This window comes from Euphorbia lathyris, chromosome 2, assembly GCF_963576675.1.
Source record: "Euphorbia lathyris chromosome 2, ddEupLath1.1, whole genome shotgun sequence".
Classification (NCBI taxonomy): Eukaryota; Viridiplantae; Streptophyta; class Magnoliopsida; order Malpighiales; family Euphorbiaceae; genus Euphorbia; species Euphorbia lathyris.
The window spans coordinates 94,437,820-94,457,923 of record NC_088911.1 but is presented as its reverse complement, the minus strand read 5'-3'; the positions used below and the strand labels follow the sequence as shown (position 1 = coordinate 94,457,923).

The window sequence follows — 20,104 nt, the reverse complement described above, 5'->3', positions numbered from 1 at the left end:
GTTACAAAGCCCAAATGGCATCCGCCTATATGCAAATGTCCCATACGGACAAGTGAATGTCGTTTTTTCCTGATCCGAAGGATCGACGGGAATTTGCATATAACCGGATAAGCCATCGAGGGTGCAAAAGAATTTATGACCCGCCATTCTTTCCAACATTTGGTCGATGAACGGCAGGGGAAAATGATCTTTTCGGGTGGCTTCGTTAAGTTTTCTATAATCAATGCATACTCGCCACCCGGTTACTTTCCGTGTGGGGATTAATTCCCCTTGATCATTTTCCATCACCGTTGTGCCCCCCTTTTTGGGAACACATGGGACCGGGCTAACCCATGGACTATCGGAGATAGGAAAGATTATACCTGCGTCGAGGAGTTTGATTACCTCGGCCTTCACTACCTCTTTCATATTGGGGTTAAGCCGTCGTTGCGGCTGCACGGAGGGCTTGACTTTATCCTCCATAAAGATGCGGTGCATGCAAATGGTGGGGTTGATCCCTTTTATATCGTGAATGGTCCACCCAAATGCGCCTTTATGTTTTTGTAATACCGCAATTAACGCCTCCTCCATTTCCACTATCAAAAGCGAAGAAATAACAACCGGTAAGAAATTAGGAGGTTGCAAAAATACGTATTTTAAATTAGGAGGCAAGGGTTTGAGTTCCAAAGTTGGAGGTTCCTCAAGGGAGGTCTTCGGCTTTTCTTTGCTATCCCGGTCTAAACCCTCAAACCGGCTCCTTGCCAATAGACATCGTTCTATTTCGGAGGAGTATTTAAACGGCTTGTTCAATGGCTCCTCATCCAAATGCTCAATACCATCCATTTCCGAAGAGGTTCCCGCGGAAGACCTATCACAAAATTCTTCAACGAAAAGATCAATGGAGTCCACGAAATTGACAGAATTACAATCCGCCATGGTATTGGATGGAAATTTCATGGTTTTATACACGTTAAATTCTACCTCTTCGTCTTGCAACCGTAGGATGAGCTTACCTTCGTGGACGTCAATGAGAGTCCTACCTATTGCAAGGAATGGTCGTCCTAGGAGGATCGGTACCGAATCGTCTTCCGCCATATCGAGTACTACAAAATCGGCGGGGAAAATGAACTTGTCCACTTTCACTAAGACATCCTCCACAATTCCTTTTGGCCGGGCAATGGATCTATCGGCCAACTGAAGCGTCATATTGGTAGGCTTAGGTTCTCCCAAGCCGAGCTTCCTGAATACAGATAAAGGCATTAGATTGATGCTAGCACCTAAATCACATAAAGCTCTCCTAAACTCAACATTACCAACCGTGCAAGGGATAGAAAAACTACCTAAATCCTTAAGTTTAGGTGGGAGTTTGTTCGTTATAATCGCGGAGCATTCCTCCATGAGCGCTACCGTCTCATATAATCGAACTTCCTCTTTTTGGCGAGGATTTCTTTAAGAAACTTCCCATATGTGGGCATTTTCTCCAATGCTTCCACAAGTGGAATGTTAATGTGAAGTTTTTTAAAGATTTCCAAAAACTTGCCATATTGGTGGTCCAATTTTTCCTTTTTAAGTCGTTGTGGAAAAGGGAGCTTCGGCACATAAGCTCCAATTGGGTCACACACATTTTTATTCTTATCCAAGGAAGTTGAGGGTTTTGGATCCGAACCGGGGTTGCTTACCACTTCCGGTTCATTACTTACCTGTGGAGCGGGTGGAGTCGCCTTTGGAACCTGTGGTTCCAAGCCCTTACCACTACGGAGAGTTATTGCTTGTGCGGTCTCCCAATCTTTTGGTTTCGGGTTTTGTTCGGTGTTAGTCGGGGGAGACCCATGTTGTCTCCCTTATTGTTGGTGACTTAATTGGGCCACTTGATGTCCCAAGTCCCTGCAAAATGCTTCGTTGTTAGCAAGACATGAAGATATTTCTTTAAGGAGATCAATTACCATTGCGTCTTGCGCATTGCTAGGGTGTTGTGATTTTTGCCCTTCTTGGTCATGAGGGAATTGGCCCAACCCTTGTTCCACAAATTTACCATGGGGTTCGGATGGGGGCTTCAATACATTCCGCTCGTTATCATAAGATGGAATGTGTTGAAGCCTCCTTCCGTTATTATTATTATTATGGTGGTGATAAGCATGCGTGTTAGGAAAGGATAATGAGAATTATACCTTTGTTGTCCCCCTACATAACTTACGCTTTCGGTGTCACCAGAAAAAGGGCTTCCGGCTTGACAATCCTTACCTTGGTGGCCACCACCACAGTGAGAGCACACTAAGACTTGTGCTGAATTTTGGAGGCTCATTTGCGCCATTAAGGCGTCTAGTTTCTTGTTCATTTCGATCATGAAGATTGTGGGAGCCTCGTCTTCTACGGCAAAAGTTTGATGTTGCGAGGGTCCGACAAGCCGATCTTCTTGCCATTGGACGCTTTTCCTAGCTAATTCGTGAATGAGCTCATACGCCTCGCTTGTCGATTTACGAAACAAATCCCCACCTGCGGCGGAATCAACGGTTGCACGATTAGTCGGTGTCAGACCATGATAAAAAGTACTTACTAAATCATGCTTAGGGATATCGTGATGGGGACAGCTTCGGAGCAGCTTTCGGAACCTAGCCCAAGCTGAGTGGAGGGCTTCGTATCTAAGTTGCCGAAAGGAAGTGATATCTTTTCTCAATTTAACCGTTTTAGAGGGCGAGAAGTAGTAAGATAGGAATTCCTTCTCGAGTTCCTTCCATGATGTGATCGATCCCGCCTCTAACGAGTGCAACCATTCCAACGCCTGTCCTGTCAAAGAAAAAGGAAATAGTTTTAGTTGGACGGCCTCAACTGGAACATTATTTTGCCGTGAAGTTTCGGCACACATAAGAAATTTATCAAGGTGTTCGTTAGGGTTTTCATGGGGTTCCCCTCCGAATTGACCGAATTGTTGGATTAATTGGATCATGCTAGTCTTTATTTCAAATGTGTCGGCCGGAATGGTGGGGGCAACGATTCTGTGGTGGTTTTGAGGATGATGTGGAGCAAGAATCTCCAACATCGAATGCGTGTCGTTGCCTTCACCATTACGGTCGTTATTCATGGGTTGTTCCGACACCCTTTGGTTGAGCTCAGGCTGGTTAGCTTCATCATTGAGATTTGCCATTCTCTCTTTTCGAATCCTACAAAGAGTACGTTCAATTTCAAGATCAATAGGAATAAGAGAATCATTTTTCGATCGGGTGTGCATAAAGTAAAAAGAAGTATAAAAGGTTATCAACAAGAAAGAATAATGTTAGTAAGAGTATATATAAACAATTTATACAAAAAGAATGCTTAAACTAACAATGAAACGTTTTTGTCTAATATTGTAGGAAATTATAAATCCCCGGCAACGGCTCCAAAAACTTGATAGCGTATCGCTAGTAGTGCTTTTCTATGTATATTACGATGATTACGCTACGAATATGGATGTGGTCTTTCTAAGTGCTTTATATCTACTAGACGTCACGACTACTTAGGGGCAAGTGTACCCCGTCGTATCAAGTAATAATCTGGTTAAGACCGGGTATCGAATCCACGGGATTTATAACTACAAGTATTAAACGACTCGGTTTCGTATGTTATTTAAGCGGTAGTTACTTTGGGGTTAAGTAAGACACAACTACACACTATTCCTCACTATTGGCGACACAGATTTATGTAGCTAAAACTCTATGAAGTGGGATGAATATGATAAGTTATAACCATGATAAATAATGACTCTAAATGTATACGGATAATAGTTTACTCTTGCAAAGACGACCAAGTGTAGTAGGACCGACCCGTGAAGCACTTAGACTACGTGATTCCTAGTCAAGGCGTGTCTAATGCGGGGGAATTAGAAACTAGTGCCCGTAAGTTCCGTGGCTTGTCAATTCCTACGGTTTCCGATTTGTCACTTCCGATAAGGCAACACCTATATAACTCCCTAAAGATAGCCCGAATGGCGGCGGTAATCGCGTTTCCCTACACAATAATCAATTATCAATATCAAAACAAGCAATAAACATTAACACATAAAGGGAAATAGAGATTATAAATCATAAATTATAAATATGGAAAGTGATTAGATGAAATACAACCAAGCCTAGTACATAGGAAGAGTACAAGCTAATTAGCAAGTAAAAAGGGAGAATCCGCCCTTGGAACTAGCTAACCGGATTCAAAGCCGTCTCCTAGGTCGTAGAGGTGGAACTCTCGAGCTTGGTGACGAATGGTGGAACGGAACGTCAATGGAACACCGGAACAACGAACAAGCTCTCGAGGGGGAGAGTTTAACTTACAAAATTTGAATCTAAATTACAAGGAAAGAAAAGAGTATATTGTAGCTCTCTAGTATGTAAATTGGTTCAAATGAAGTTCAGGAGCTTCTTATTTATAGACATCAAGCAAGGGCAAGCTTGTAATTTCACAAAGCACAAGTATGGAGCAACATTATTTGGTGCAGAAATCCCATGATACGCCCCGCGTAGAATGGTCTACGCCCCACGTAAATGCCCATTCCGTCAGAAATCTCCTGCATGTGGACCAATTCGTTGTCTTGTTGTCTCAAGCACGCCCTGCGTAACGGATTGTACGCCCCGTATGTTTGAGTCTCTAGAGTTTTATTGCTTGAATTGGAGCTTTTATGCCGTGCGTAGCTGAAGTACGCCCCGCGTAAAAGAGTCTCTGATCTTTTTACGTTGAAGAATTGTCTTTTACGCCCCGCGTATATGGTGGTACGCCCCGCGTAAGGAGAGTTGACTCTGGGAGACAATGCAGTCTGACTTTCAGGATTAGGCCAATCATTTCCGACATGTGTCATACGCCCCGTGTATGCTGAGTCAGTTCCACATGGCTTCTGCGGATAAGGCAATCATTACCGACACCATGTTTCACGCCCCGCGTAGGGGATTTATACGCCCCGCGTATGGAGTGGATTTTTGCTCCTTTCTCGTACCTGAAATACAAAACTTGAGAGCCGAGTTAGCCTGACGTTTTTATTTCCTAAACTAATAAAAAACGAGGAAAATAAACTGAAAGTACGAGATTTATTTTTATTTCTTTATTTTGTCAAAACACTTTATTTTTGTAATTAAACTTATTTATTTTATCCAAAATCAACCCGTAAATCACGCTAAAAGATAGGGGTAAAATACCCCTATCAGTAGCTCATCTTAAGATAAGCACTCAGCATGTATATCTACTCAGCATGTGATACTTATTGATTTAGCATAAACCATTCAGCATGGTAATTCACTCAGCATGCATATATCACATATCATACTTGGAATTTATTGAAGAGGATTAAACATACCAATGGCTTCTCTAAGTATGTTGAATTGCTCACTAGCCAGTGGCTCTGTGAAGATATCAACAAGCTGCTCATCCGTTGGGACATAGGTCAGCTTGATCTCTCCCTTGAGTACATGATCTCTAATGAAGTGATGTCTTATGCTGACATGCTTCATCCTACTGTGCTGGATTGGGTTCTTTGATAGGTCAATGGCACTCTTGTTGTCACATTTGACTTCAATTGTTTTAGTCTGAACGCCATAATCTTCAAGTTGTTGCTTAATCCATAGGACTTGAGCAACACAGCTTCCAGCAGCAATGTACTCAGCTTCAGTGGTTGACAGGACTACTGACGCCTGCTTCTTGCTGAACCAGGACACAAAACAACTTCCAAAGAAGTGGCATCCTCCTGAGGTGCTTTTTCGTTCAAGCTTGTCTCGTCCGTAGTCAGCGTCAGTGTATCCAATGAGTGTGAAATCATGAGTATTGGGATACCAGAAACCTGCATTTACTGAGTCTTGCAAATATCTAAGGATTCTTTTTACAGCTATGTAATGAGATTCCTTAGGGTTAGATTGATATCTAGCACAATAACATACTGAGAACTGAATGTCCGGCCTACTAGTAGTTAAGTAGAGTAGAGAACCAATCATACCTCGGTACAATCTGCTGTCTACTGACTTACCATTTTCGTCAGCGCAGAGGACAGTGTCAGTGCCCATAGGGGTAGATATTGACTTGCAATTCTCAAGTTCATACTTCTTCAATATCTCCTTAGCATTCTTAGTTTGACTAATGAAGATGCCATTTTTCCCTTGTTTGATTTGAAGTCCAAGGAAGAAGTTGAGTTCTCCCATCATTGACATTTCAAACTCAGTCTGCATCTGCTTACTAAATTCCTTGCACATTGACTTGTTAGTGGCCCCAAAAATAATGTCATCAACATATATCTGAGCCAGTAGGGTATCTTTACCCTTCCTCTTAATGAATAAGGTTGTATCAGCTTTACCTCTGACATAATTTATAGTCAGTAGGAAACTGGTCAGCCTCTCATACCAAGCACGTGGTGCTTGCTTGAGACCATACAGAGCCTTTTTGAGCTTATAAACGTGGTTTGGGAACTTAGGATCCTCAAACCCTGGAGGCTGATTAACATACACTTCCTCGTTTATAACTCCATTAAGGAATGCACTCTTAACATCCATTTGAAATAATTTAAAGTTCATATAACTTGCATATGCACATAAAATTCTTATAGCCTCTAGCCTTGCCACTGAGGCGAAGGTCTCACCATAGTCAATACCTTCTTGCTGACTGTAGCCCTGAGCTACAAGTCTTGCTTTGTTTCTGACCACGTTCCCTTGTTCATCCAACTTGTTGCGGAAGACCCATCTTGTTCCTATGGTCTTCTGGCTTCTTGGATGTGGCACTAAGTCCCATACTTCATTTCTTCTGAACTAATCAAGTTCTTCTTGCATTGCACTCATCCAGAACTCATCGTGCTCAGCTTCAGCGAAGTTCTTTGGTTCCTGAACTAAGACGAATGCTACGTTGCTGAGGTATCTCCTGAGTTGATTTCTTGTCATCAGGGTGTTTTCAGCAGCATCAAGAATGGCACTTTCTGAGTGACCTCTTGGTATTCTGATCTCTTTTGGAAGAGTGATGTCTTGAGCTGGTTGTGTTTCAACAATCTCTACAGGTGTAGATTGGTCAGTGAAAACAATTTGTGTTTCACTTTTACCTTTGGTCAGCCCTTGAGGTAGTGACTCAGCGGCTGTTTCTTGGTCAGCGGGTGCTTAGTATGGATCATCCTCAGTCAGCTGCTTATCTTTTCCTGTAGGGTTAGTTTCATCGAACTCAACGTGTACTGACTCTTCTAGGACCTGAGTTCGTTTATTGAAAACTCTGTATGCTTTGTTGTTTGTTGAGTAGCCTAAAAAGATAGCTTCATCAGCTTTTGAGTCAAACTTAGCTAGGCTGTCTTTGGTATTTAAAATAAAACATTTACAGCCGAAGGCACGAAAGTATCCAATGTTGGGCTTTCGTCCTTTCCAAAGTTCATAGGGGGTCTTCTTTAATATGGGTCTAACTAGAGCCCTATTAAGTATGTAGCACGCTGTGTTGACAGCTTCTCCCCAAAAGTACTTTGGAAGCCTATGCTCACTCAGCATTGTCCTGGCTATTTCAGCCAAGGTTCTATTTTTCCTTTCAACAACCCCATTTTGTTGAGGCGTTCTAGGAGCAGAAAAAGTATGGTCAATGCCGTTGGCTTCACAGAATTCAACAAACTGTTGGTTCTTGAATTCTCCACCATTATCACTTCGGATGTGAGCTAACTTAAGGTCTTTATCATTTTCAAGTTTTCTTACTAAGGTTGAAAATGTCTCAAAGGTTTCATCCTTGCTACTCAGCAAGATGATCCAAGTGTACCGAGAAAAGCCATCTACAATGACCAAGGAAAATCTTCTACCACCCAAGCTCAGTGGCTGGACTGGACCGAAGAGATCCAAGTGTAGCAACTCTAATGGACGCTTAGTTGAGACAATGTTTTTACTATGAAAAGATTGTTTGGTTTGTTTTCCAGCTTGACAAGCATTGCATAATTGATCTTTTTCGAACTTAAGTTCTGGCAGTCCCTCAACTAATTGCTTTCTTGCTAATTTGGCCAGGAGGTCCATGCTTACATGACCAAGTCTCCTGTGCCATAGCTAGGAATTTTCTTCCTTTGACACTAAGCATACAGTTTTTGAAAATTTCTTTTCTAAGTTCAGCATAAAGACATTATCAATACGAGGGCCAGTTAAAATAAACTCATTTGTTTTACCCTCGAATATTTTACATCCAGTGTCATCAAATATAACTTTTCTCCAATTATCACATAGTTGAGCTACGCTGAGTAAGCTATATTTGAGTCCGCTGACTAGGGAGACTGACACAATAGTAGGATTACCACCAACGGTTCCTGACCCTACTATCTTACCCTTTTTGTTGTCTCCGAAACTTACGCTTCCACCTCGTTTACGCACAAATGTGATGAATTAAGTTTCATCACCAGTCATATGCCTCGAGCATGCGATGTCAATATACCACATCTTTCACTTCTCAGCACATCTCAGGCTTACCTGCAATATAGCTAGTTATTTTTAGGTACCCAAGTCTTTTTGGGTCCTTGTTTGTTAGGCTCAGCAGGTAAAGCATCATACTTAATCTTATGACGACACACTTGGATAGTGTGTCCATTTTTCCCACAGAAGTCACAGCTGACCTTCCATTTAGGATATCTCACTGACTGGTCAGCACCCCAGTGCTGAGCATGCCATCACACCTTTGTGGTGTGTCCTTTCTTCCCACAGAAGTCACACTGGACATTCCGCTGAGGATTCCATCTCTGCTGACTAGTACTTCGGTACTGAGTGTTCAGATGAATATTTCTTTTATTCGGAACCTTAAGTTGGTTCTGAATAGATGTGACATCCTTTTTTTAGTTTCTTAGAATCTGATTGGACCTCAGAGACAAACTTTTGCATAATTTCTATGTTACTATGCAAAGTTGAGTTGTCTTGGAGAAGATATCGAAGGTCACTCAGTTTGAACTCTTCAATCTCGTCACATCGCCTGCTGAGTGCTCTAACCTTCTTGTTACACTTTTTGACAAGTGTGTAGAGATCACTCAGGGCATTAATCATATCCTTTCTGAGCAAGGGTAGTGATATTACCTCAGTTGAGTGTACCTCATCGTCAGATGCAATGGAGGGGTCAGCATGCTCAGAAACACAAGGCTTAGCAAGCTCATCTGCCATGAAGCAGATCTTTGCTGACTCAGTGGCATATGTTACTCAGCAGACATATCCTGGTTCGGCCTCTCCGCCTACGTCCAGTCCCCAGAATGCGTTCCGAGCTTTTTGAATTCTCTAATGAGCTCTTTAAAGGTAGAGCATGAAACCTTTTACAATAGAAGCTGAGTATACAAGAGTACCTTTCTCTATACCTCTACTCACTCCTATAACTACCGCTGAGTACTATAACCGAGTACTCAGCCTCTCCTTTCTATTCTTCTAGAAATGATAAAGTGTTTGTCCTAAACAACAATTGCTAAGACACTTTAGATGATTGAAATCACTCTAGACTTTTACACAATAATTGGAAATTGGTGTAAGAATTTTGCTTTGCTTTTCTCACAGAACTTCGAGTATGAATTTGGTCAGCGTTTCGACTAATTGAAGATCTGCATCGAATGAAGCAAATGAGAGGCCTTTATATAATGACAGATGAGGCACCGATAATTTCGAATTTCGAAATAACCGTTGGAGGCAAACGGCTTCCTGTCGTTGTCACTCAAGACGTGCTCAGTGTCATTGGCCAATGAGATTCTTGCATCTTCTGTCTACGGCAGTGCTCAACAGCTTTTCGTCAGATAAACAGAATGTTTCGACATTTACGGCAAAGTCTTCCAGACAGCTTCCTGCCCCTTCTGAACTTTACCCAAAGTAGAAATACTTTGTTTAGAAGTTGATTTTGTTCTGTCGCTGACCTGACTGCATTGTCGCTTAACTCAGCAGCTTCCTCTTGAAGCTTTTGTTAGAAGGCTTCTCGATCCTTCTTCATGCTGAGTCGTCGTTTCACTTGATACGACTGCGTTTTATCTTCTTGGGCCGTGAGGTCTTGATGTGTTGACTTGGGCTTGACTTCCACTTATGGGCCTTTAGACTTTATATCTTAATGTCTTATAGATCAATAAACTCAACATTGAACAAACACATTAGTGTGAATAAATCAAAGCATTTAAATTTAATGTGTTAGAATATTTTTTATCAATTACATAAATAATTTTGTCAAATCAAAATCATGTGGAAAGGTGTTTCAACAAATATCATATTTGTTAGTTTACGATTAAAACTAACACGTCCCGAAACCGATCCGTATCAGTTGGTATCAGAGCCGATCGTTTTCATTGAACGTAGACTTCTTTCGACTATGGTTCAACCAAATTTATCCCCAAGATATGAAGAAACCTTCAACACGGGGTTGGAAAATATCGAAGCCATCGTGAGGAGGTATAGAGAAAGTACTAAGGAGGATTTTCGAGTAATACACGAGCTAACGAGGAAGCTTGTGACATCCGTAAAGAGTCTCAAGAAAGAATTTCGAAATAGCTCCCAACCAACCATAGAGGTTCCTCTTGAAGATCCATCACCAACCTTTTCTCCTTTACACATTGAAGAGGTAAATCCAAAGCTTACAATTCTTGATGTGGAAGTTGTGGGTATGCCTATTATTAGTGAGGATTTGGTTGTTTGTGATGTTTTTTGTGATGATGAAGTAGATTTAAATTCTCATTGTGGGGTTGATGATAACAAATTTGTGAATGAGGATTTAAATGTATTTGTGGATGAGGAGGAGAGATTGTTTGTAGGTGAGGGTGTTGGGGAAACCCATGTTGCAAGGGATATAAACGAAATCTAGTTCAATTAATTATTTAGAATTTAGAATTTGTGTATTAAATTAATGGTTTATTTATTTATTATTAAATTAGTGTAATATAAAAAGTAATTTGGATGAATATGGAGAGTGGGTAGTTTGCATGAATTATGTGGATATATGAATAAAACAAAATAAATAATATAAATAATAAATGGATGAAAATAAGGGTTTTGTTTGCATTATCTAGAATTGTGATCATTGAACCCTAGCTACCGACTTTCCAAGTGTTATATATACTTGCTTCTTCGTTAATCATTTTTATACCAGTACATGCATCCTATGATATCATATTATCTATACATTCTGCTGTTTCTCCTTCTCCTGTTTCTCCTTCTCTTTCCATTCATCTGGTATGTTTCTTCTTCCATTGTTTCTTCTTTTTTCTCATTCTTAATCAGTATATATACTATTGTTTCTCCTTCCATTCATCAGGTCTGTTTTGTCATTCTTAATCAGTATCTGTCTTGTTGTTTCTCTTTCCATTCATCTGGTATGTTTCTCCTTCCATTGTTTCTCCTTCTATTCATCAGGTCTGTTTTTCATTCTTAATCACTATCTGGTGTTTCAAATTTTTGTTTCTGTTTCTACATTTTTTGTATTCAAATTTTATTTTTTTATCTTCAAAGATGTTAATCAACTAAACTTTTTCTCCTACAACTAATCTAAAATAATGAATTGATATATTTATATCTTTGTAGTATCATATAACCCTTTATATTTTCAAACTTTATATTTTGAAACTAGTCTGATTTTTCTTAGGTGTATTATTAATCTCTAATATTATTTACAGTGATATTGATGTATTAAACTTTTAAACTTACTTAAAGTAATGTACTTCAATTTATTCAAAATTACCTATTGCCTCTCCCATTTACAAAAACAAAAATTCGGCTAATACTTATCTTTTTATGTTAGTTATATATAATTTTTTCCATTATATTTTTCTAAAACATAAAGTAAATTGAATTTTTAAACAAATTTATTATTTCGTATACCTACACACAACAAAAATGATAGATTCATGTATATGAAAGGTCTATTATATAGGAAATATTATATTTTGAAACCAGTCTGATTTTTCTTAGGTGTATTATTAATCTCTAATATTGTTTACAGTGGTATTGATGTTTTAAACTTTTAAACTTACTTAAAGTAATGTACTTCAATTTATTCAAAATTACCTATTGCTCTCTCATTTACAAAAACAAAAATTCGGCTAATACTCATCTTTTCATGTTAGTTATATACAATTTTTTCCATTATATTTTTCTAAAAGATAAAGTAAATTGAATTTTTAAACAAATTTATTATTTCGTAGACCTACACACAACAAAAATGATAGATTCATGTATATGAAAGGTCTATTATATAGGAAATATGTATATGTAGTCTATTAGGAAATACGTGATTAGACTTAATTTTTGTAATTAGCTAGTCTTGTGTAGGAATATGTGTAATTATAGTTTCCATATCATTTTAATAGTGTGGTGTATATATATTTGTTATACTTTCTAAACAAAGTCATGGTATCACACTTTTTTTAAACAAAAACTTTTTCTCACATATATTTATTCTTGTTTTTCCTTTAAGATATATAGTATAATTGAACTATTCATTTTATTAACGTATATATTGAATACTTATATATATATATATATATATGTATATATTAGGGGTGCACACAAAAATCCGGAAAACCGAAAAACCGAAAAACCAAACCGAAACCAAACCGAAAATAAGGTTAACCGAAACCGATGGACTAGTGTACGGTTTTTAATTTTAAAAATAATGGTTAATGGTTACGGTTACGGTTTTCTTGTTCCAAAAACCGCGGTTAACCGAAACCGACCGAATCTTAATTAAATATTAAAAAAATATAAAAATAAATTTATTTATATGGATAAATAATTATTTAATCCTTATAGTTTTTCATAACTCATTAATCAATCCACTATTTAATTATAAGGTCTCTAAATTTTTTTACTTTTAATGGTTTAGTCCTTCTATCAAATATTAAATATGTAAGTAACTCTCAGTTAATTTGTTACTGTCTCTCTAATTTCAGTTTATGCGACTTTTTTTTCTTTTATATTTCTGGATGTAGAAACAAGGATAAAATTTTACTACTTGTTTTCCAAAATTTTATAGTCATAAGTTTTATTAGGGGCATTTTGCCTTTTTTTCCGTTTAATGATTCTTTAACACATTTTTAGACGGAGATTTGATATACGGACTAAACAATTTAACGGAATCAAAACTGAGGGATCATAATGCACGTACATCTCCCTTTCCGCAGTTAATCTCTTCAACTCGCCATTGACCCGCTGCCTCCCTCACAATAAAAATTAGAATTCTTTTATTATTTTTATTTTTATTTTTATTTACTAATGGTTAGAAACCGAAATAAAAGGTTAATCGACCGAAATAATTGGTTAACCGATTAGTGGTTAACCGAATTTAATGGACTAGTGTATGGTTAGTGTTTTTAAAAAACCGATTAAATGGTTAACCGACCGAATTAACCTTAATAGACTGGTTAACCGACCACGTGCACCCCTAGTATATATATATACAATTATGATAATCAAACCATAATTTAAGAGTAATATTATATATTACAGATATGTATATAGTCACTTATTTCAATTAGTCGGTTTGAGACTCATCATATATCAATAAATTCTCAACAATCGAATTTCAATTTTATCTTTTGATTTTTTATTTTGTAACAGACCCGGAGTTATATTTATCTTAAAAGGTTATTGGTGAAGTAAGAAGTTTATGATATGAACTTTGATCTTCCATTTGAAGAGTACTACGAGGTACTTTTCAAAAATTCAGTTGCACAAGCTAAAGATGAGAATGTTTTCGTGGCTGAAGAATGTGAGCTGCCTCTCTTTGATATGGAATCTTTATTGACAAAACAAAATTGCATAAAAGAGGTTGGTAAAGCTGCAAGTGAATGGGGTTTCTTTCAAGTTAAAAATTATGGGATTCCACAAGAAACTTTAGAGCCGATGCAATATCAACAAAGGAAAGTATTTTATGAGCCCTTTAACAGGAAATCTCAAGATGGTTTCTTATATTTACCAGCAAATAGTTACCGATGGGGGGAACCCTAAAGCTACTTCTTTGTACCAACTTTCTTGGTTTGAAGCTTTCCACGTACCATTTTCAGATATTTAAAAAAATGCATGACTATTAACTAGATATTGAGCTGGTTAATAGAACCCTCCTAGTTCTTATTCCAAAAATTGATAAGCCTTCTTCCTTTTTTCATATGAGATCCATCAGTCTTTGTAATGTTCTTTATAAAACGGTTACAAAGATTGTGGCTAATAGAATCCGGGGCATTCTTCCAGAGATCATTTGTTAGAATCAGGGTAGTTTTGTACCCGGTAGACAAATGATGGATAATGTGGTGATTGCCCAAGAAATGGTGCACACTATGAAGATTAGGAAAGGGAAGAAAGGCATTGTGGCTCTAAAGCTGGATTTGGAGAAGGCCTATGATCGCATCAACTGGAATTTCCTGATGGAGAGTCTGGAGAGAGCTAGGATCTCGGACAGTTGGAGAAGGCTTATTAAGGTTTGTATTACTTCTCCTGTGTTTCAGGTTATGGTGAATGGGTATGTCGGAGGAGTTCTCTCCGGGCCGGGGCATCCGTCAGGGTGATCCTATGAGTCCCTTCCTTTTCGTTATTGCTATGGAGAGGCTTTCCCACCTAATTCAAGATGCCATTGATATTGGGAGTTTCCACCCGGTGGCCATCAACAGCTTCTGTCCCCAGGTGACTCACTTATTCTTTGCTGACGATGTCCTCATCTTTCTTGAAGGTAATGAGGAGCAGTTGAGTGTCATTATGGATATTCTGGATTGTTTTTGTTTGGCCTCTGGTTAGAGACTTAATATCCAGAAATCCAGGATGATGTGCTCTAAGAATATGAATCCGAGAATTTGTAAAAGATTAAGTGATTTGTCTGGTATTCCTCTTACTAATTCTCTTGGGGAGTATCTGGGTATTCCCCTCCACAGTGAAAGTGTGTCTAAAGTTTCCTTTAAAGATACTTTGGACAAAGCCAATACGAGGTGTGCCACGTGGAAAGCCAAGACTCTTTCCCTCGCTGGCCGCCTGACTTTAATTCAATCTGTGAATTATGCGGCTCCCAACCACATCATACAGGCTTGTCAGCTTCCAGATCCTGTGCTTAATGATCTGGATAAGATTAACCGGAGGTTCCTGTGGGGGGAAGCTGCGGAAGGAAGAAAGATCCATCTGGTGCCTTGGAGTGAGGTTTGTCAGCCCAAAGATTCAGGTGGTTTGGGCATTAGGAGAGCTAAGGATAATAATAAAGTTTTATTAATGAAACTCCTTTGGCGTATGTGGCAATGCCCCTCCTCTCTCTGGGTTCGCCTTCTTTGTGGTAAGTATCAGAAAGATAAGATCTTCGGGGGCCCTAAGGAGAGAGTTGTCAATTGTTCCTTCCTCTGGAAAGGGCTTAGCGCCATGTTCGCGGAGTTCTGCTCGGGGGTTGGTCTGGAGGTGGGTAATGGTAAGTTCATTAGCTTTTGGTTCGACACCTGGATTGGGGATAAACCTTTAGTGGATGTGTGTACTTCCCCCCCGCCTAGTGATATCCGCAACTGGAGGATTGCCGATGTGGTGGACTCTCAAGTGGACTGGATCTGGCCTAAATTTGATACTTTCTTTAGCCTTGAGACTCTCCTTAGAATTTGGGGAGTGAAGGTGAGTAATCAAGAGGAAGACATGGATAGACATTGATGGGCGCTGACTAACAATGGAGTTTATTCATGCAAATCTTCCTTTGAAGCTTTTTCCCTCAATAGGTCTGATCATCCCTCGGATATTTGGAAGACCATTTGGGCCCTCAAAGTCCCCTACCGTATTAGGAGCTTCCTATGGCTGGGCGTTAAGGACAGGTTACTTACTAACTCGAAAAGGCACAGAAGGCACTTGGCGGACTCTGGAGCTTGCGGTAGATGTAGAGGCCATGTTGAATCTTTGTGCCATGCTCTTAGGGATTTCCCTAAGAGTAAAGAGGTTTGGAAGAAAATTCTCCCACAACACATTTTCTCTTCCTTCATGGCCCATTCAGTGGAGGACTGGTTCTCTGTTGGTATTAGTGGAAAGTTTCTGTCTTATATGGAGCATGGCGACATTTTCTTTGCCATTATCTGTCACCAAGTTTGGAAATGGAGAAACGAGGAGATTTTTGGTAATAAAACTGTGCTTATGCCAAACTTAGCTGAGTTTTTCTCGAAGAAACTCTCCTCTATTATTGATAGTTTCAAATGAGAGTCCCTTGCCAGATCGTCCCAGAGTAGTGATGTCCACCTCGTGAGTTGGAGCAAGCCAATAGAGGGGGTTGTGAAGCTGAATACTGATGGCTCCTACCTCAGTAATGGTAAGATTGCTGTCGGAGGTGTTCTTAGAGATGCGGGAGGCGCCTTGCTTTCTGGGTTTACCCAGAATTTGGGGTTGGGTTCTTCTTTCTCTGCGGAGCTCTGGGGCATTCTCTCTGGAATCCAGCTTGCTAAAAGGCTGGGTGTGAAGAGGCTTTCTGTGGAGTCAGATAACATGGAGGCCATCAAAATGATTTCAGATAATCATGCCATGGGTCTTCATAGCCGCAACCTTATCAGAGAAATTAAAAGGCTTAGCTCCTCCTTTGAGTTCTTAGAGTTCATCCACATTTTCAGAGAGCAAAACCGTGTTGCGGATCACTTGGCGGCGGCTGGCCATGAGGGGGTGTTAGGTGTTTCTACCCTTACCGTTCCCCCTATCACTCTCTCTCCTCTTCTTTTAGAGGATAGGATTGGGGTTAGCTTCCCTAGGCTAATCCCTGTGTAGTTGTTTTTTGTTGTTTTTCCTTTCCTTTTCTACCCAAAAAAAAAATGCATGACTATCAGGGGCTCAGGTACCAAAGCTATCAACTTCTATTTAACTACTTAAGTTGCAATAAATATATAAAGCATAAACTACAAATTTAGCTATATGATTATTGAGTATGATCATATTTAGTAATCAAGTGCAAAATATTGTAATCTTAAATTGATCTTAATTCTTGATAATTTTCAGATCAACAATACAAAATTCAGAGAAAAAGCAGGCGCCTTGGCGGAAGGGTTGGCTGAAATTTTAGCTAGAAACATGGAGATAGAATCAAATTTCTTCAAAGAAAATTGTAGGCCAATTGATAGTTACGTGCAAATGAACAGATATCCAAAATGTGATTTTCCATTATCTTCTAAGGTGTGTGGGTTGTTGCCTTACACCGATTCCGGTTTCCTTACTCTTCTATATCAAGATAAAACAAGTGGCTTGCAATTGAAGAAGGGCGAAAAATGGATGAGTGTTCCACCCAATCCCGATGCACTTATCGTTAATGTTGGTGACTTATTTCAAGCAATCACTAATGATATCTATAAAAGCGTCAAACATAGGGTGATTGTCCCCCAAAATGTTGATAGATTTTTAGTGGCATATTTTTATTCTCTTTCTTCTGATGCTACGATTGAGAGTCGTATAAATCCAACATTATATCGAAAGTTTAGCTTCAGAGAGTATAAGCAGAAAATTCAGGATGACATCAATGCTACGGGGGACAAGGTTGGCCTCTCAAGGTTTCTTTTATGATATACAAGTATGTTGTCATGTTTTATATACATCTATATATATTTTGCAACAACCAGACTAAGGATGTGTTTCTTGAGTTTGTTAAGAAGTTAGTTGAACAAAGTTACATCGTCTTCTCCATTCATCTTTGTAGTATCTGTAATGTAAAAGTGATCGTAATGATATGAAGAAATATTATAGTCTTTTATATAATCTTCTATAATTTTCATGGTATTAGAGTCATGATTCAATGTTGGGCCCCCTTGAATATTATCGTGGCTCTCAAAATGAATTGAGTGTGAGGGGAGAGTGTCAAATATCCCACAATGCTAAATTAGGAAGTTATATGGCTCTTTAAATATGTGAGGAAATCCTCCTCTTTCGAGGTACCTTTTGGAATGAGTTAGACATTTATTTACATGGTATTAGAGCTCAATGGTAGTTCCATTAGCTTTTTCATTTCTTGATTGAATCAAAGTTTGATAAACAGTCAAAAATCGTTCTCATTTGTGAGATGATTGGCATCTGAAAATCCCTCTATTTTCAGATCCCCTACTCCGTACACTAGGAACATGTCTTTAGTCCTTCTCAAGTACTTAAGAATATTCTTGACGTCATTCCAATGCTCGTCTCCCGGATTACCTTGATAACGACTCGTTATACTTAACGCGGACGCTACGTCAGGCCTAGTGCATAGCATAGCATACATAATCAAACCGATTATGCTGGCGTACGGGATTACAGCCATACGTTTCTTATCATCTTCGGTTTTAGGACATTGATGATTGCTTAACTTTACTCCATGTACCATGGGTAAGTTACCTCGTTTCGATTCAAGCATGCTAAACTGCTTTAGCACCTTTTCAATGTATGTAGCCTGTGAAAGACCAAGCAGTCTTCACCAAGGTCTTTCATGGAGAAGTTACCTGATAACCAAACTTTTACCGACTGTAGCAGAGCTATATCATTTCCCATTAATAATATATCGTCCACATATAATATCAGAAATGCAACTGAGCTCCCACTTGCTTTCTTATAAATGCAAGCTTCTTCGCAATTTTGTTCAAAACCAAATTGTTTTATGGTTTCGTCAAAACGCTTGTTCCAGCTTCTAGATGCTTGCTTGAGTCCATAAATGGATCTCTGTAGTTTGCAAACCTTGTTTACACCCTTTGATACGAAACCTTCAGGCTGCATCATATATACATCCTCAAGCAGGTTTCCATTTAGGAAAGCTGTTTTCACATCCATTTGCCAAATCTCGTAATCGTAGTGAGCGGCAATAGCGAGCATTATTCTGATTGATTTGGACATAACCACAGGAGAGAAAGTTTCGTCATAATCAATTCCTTGTTTCTGACGATATCCTTTCGCTACTAACCTAGCTTTTGTAGGTGCTAACCTTTCCATCCATGTCAGTCTTCTTTTTGAAGATCCACCTGCACCCAATGGGTTTTATCCTTTCGGATGGATCAACCAAAGTCCACACTTGGTTGGTGTACATGGAATCCATTTCAGAATCCATGGCCTCGAGCCATGCTTTAGAATTTGGACTGGTAAGAGCCTCTTCGTAGTTTTCGGGTTCGTCGTCTAACATGGGAACCTCATCATCATCTCCCACTAGAAAACCATATCTAATTGGGAGTTCCCGAACTCTTTGTGATCTACGAATGGGTGGCACTTGAGTCTCATCCAATGGGACTGCTTCGGGTTCCTCAACCGCCTCTGTTGTTTCAGTCGGTGTTTCTTCTTCCTGAACTTCATCAAGTTCAATCATGCTTCCCTTTTCTGTTTCTTCGAGAAACTCTTTCTCCAAGAAGGTTGCGTGCTTGGATACTATTACTTTCTGATCATCTGGATGATAAAAGTAATACCCTACAGTTTCCTTAGGATATCCAATGAAGAAACATTTATCAGATTTAGAATCTAGCTTGTCTGACGCTACGCGTTTGACAAATGCTGAACAACCCCATACTCTCATGAATGAGAATGTGGGTTTCCTACCAACGAACAATTCATATGGTGTGGAACTAGCGGATTTAGTTAGTACTCGATTTAGGGTGAAGAGGGCAGTTTCTAAGGCATAGCCCCAGAATGTCTTTGGAAGTAATGTTATGCTCATCATAGATCGTACCATATCTAGTAAGGTACGGTTCCTCCTTTCGGATACACCATTGTGTTGTGGTGTATAGGGAGGTGTCCATTGTGAGCATATCCCACATTCAGTTAGATAATTCAAAAAATCATCTGAAAGATATTCGCCACCTCGATCGGATCGAAGTATCTTTATTTTTTTTCCTAATTGATTTTCTACTTCATTCTTGAAGCATTTGAATTTCTCAAAAGCTTCGGACTTCTGCTTCATCAATTAAACATAACCATATCTGATATGGTCGTCTATGAAGCTTACGAAGTATCTGAATCCTCCTCTTGCTTGGACTGACATAGGACCGCATACATCTGAATGTATTAATCCTAGAGTGTCTGATACACGCTCACCTTTATTGCTAAAGGGTGTCTTCGTCATTTTACCTTTTAAACATGCTTCGCATGTTTCCAATAATTCAGAATCAATTGAATCTATAAACCCATCTTGATGTAGCTTAAGCATGCGTCTTTTGTTTATATGGCGTAAACGACAATGCCACAAGTAAGTCGAATTATCTAGCTTATGTCTTTTGGTATCAATTGCGAATATAGAAATTTTTTCATCT

At 39.1% G+C, this 20,104-nt stretch overlaps 1 pseudogene; it reads left to right on the top strand.

Annotated features, from left to right (window-relative positions):
- The first annotated feature begins 13,538 nt into the window (after nt 1–13,538).
- LOC136219773 (gibberellin 2-beta-dioxygenase 8-like) lies at nt 13,539–17,411 on the top strand (annotated as a pseudogene).
- The last annotated feature ends 2,693 nt before the right edge of the window (nt 17,412–20,104 follow it).